The 1,664-nt window shown below is 59.1% G+C and overlaps 1 pseudogene; it reads left to right on the top strand.

The window, feature by feature from the left end:
• The first annotated feature begins 902 nt into the window (after nucleotides 1-902).
• The window catches only part of LOC113979430, a 1,721-nt pseudogene continuing 959 nt past the window's right edge, over nucleotides 903-1,664 (top strand).

The following is a 1,664-nucleotide window of genomic DNA, read 5'->3' as shown; positions in this document are numbered from 1 at the left end:
TGCTTGCCCCTGCATGGCCTGACTGTCAGGACTGGAGCCTTCTGCGGACTCCAGGGAACCCGAGACCATCAGCCCCAACACAGGCAGCCTGGTGCTACCAGGGCTGTTTCCCAGTTCTGCACCAGTGGAGACCGTCAGCACCAGCACCAGCACCCAGGTGCAATCCCCTGGATCTTCAGCACCAGAGACCAGCAACCACCATACAACCCAACAGGCAACATCGGAGAAGTCTCTGCAATCTCCCTCACAGGAGATGAGCAGCTCCAGCCCTGACAGTCAGCTAACATCGGGGTCATCCCACAGCAGCTGCTCCAGCAGTCGGGGGCCTGACCGCCGGCAAAACCACTCCCGCCGGCAACATCGGGCCCAAAATCCACATGTTCGGTCCAGAAGTCCCCAGGACAGTATCCATGTGCCAGCACCAAGTCCTGGGAGGCACAGGCCCAGGAAGAGACCATCAGGGACATCCCGCAGACAAAACTGCTCCCGCCTGCAACGTCAGACCCCAAATCGATCTGGCCGGTCCAGAAGTGCCCATGACAGGAGCCATGTGAGAGCACCGAGTGCTGGGAGGAGCAGCCACAGCCAGGAAACATCAAGGACATCCTGCACACAAAATTGCTCCTGCCAACAACATCAGATCCCAAATCCATCTGGCCGGTCCAGAAGTCCCCATGACAGGAGCCGTGTTAGAGCCCCCAGTGCTGGGAGCGACACTCACCGGTGGGATGGTGAGACAGGGACCCACCGCTGACACGTCCCACGTCAGACAGGGAGGAGGAGGCCCCCAAAGGGAGGAAGCCAGGTGAGAGCAAAGTGCCCCTCCCACAGCCTGGCAGAGGGGCTGTCAGGGTGGGCAGCACAGGTGCCATGACTGGGGCCATTGTCTCTCTCCCCTCCAGCATGCCTGCTGTGTCAGCCATCAGAGGCTGACCCGGACATCTGTAGAGAAAACCTTCAGATAAATGAGTTCTGTGCCCACAAGTTCTGCCTGGTGAGTTGCTCCGTGGACTCCTTCCATTTTTTGTCAGGCAATCTCTGCCACTCTCTCCTCATCAGTGAGTGTTGTTTTTCCTGCAGTTTTTTGCCAGCCTCCTTGATCAGCAAGAGAATGAACGAGTAGGACTCAGGGTTTTCCTCCCAAGGAATATCCCAGATGTACTCTCCCAGGTGGCACAGCAGGTGAGAGCCTGACAAGAGCAGGGAGATTTGGGCCAGGCGAGGTTTGCTGGAGCTTAGCCCAGACCCCAAGCAAGAAAGCTCAGCCCTTCCAACCAGCTCTGGAACAAGGAGGAGGCCGTGAGGCTGCTGCTGATGGGGCTGCTCTGCTCTTTCCAGAGCTGCTGCATCTGTGACCAGAGCGGGGCCACCATCACCTGCTGCGAAACAGACTGTGACCTGAGCTTCCACCTGCCCTGTGCCAAGTAGGGAGGCCGTGTCACCCAGTTCATGGCACCGTACAGGTACCTCCTGTCCCCTCCACCACCCAGCACTTCTCACCTCACCCACCCCTTTTCTCCCCAGGTCCTACTGCCCCACACACAGCCCAGAGCAGGCAGTGGAGGCGACTCCGGAGCCGGGCACCGAATGCCTCATCTGCATGGAGCCTGTGGAAGACAGAAAGACCTTCAACACCCTGGTGTGCCCAGCCTGCAAAACCGCCT

This window comes from Neopelma chrysocephalum, unplaced genomic scaffold, assembly GCF_003984885.1.
Source record: "Neopelma chrysocephalum unplaced genomic scaffold, ASM398488v2 Primary Assembly neopelma1_80218, whole genome shotgun sequence".
Classification (NCBI taxonomy): Eukaryota; Metazoa; Chordata; class Aves; order Passeriformes; family Pipridae; genus Neopelma; species Neopelma chrysocephalum.
The sequence above is the reverse complement of the archived record's forward strand: the minus strand, read 5'-3'. Positions and strand labels throughout refer to the sequence as shown.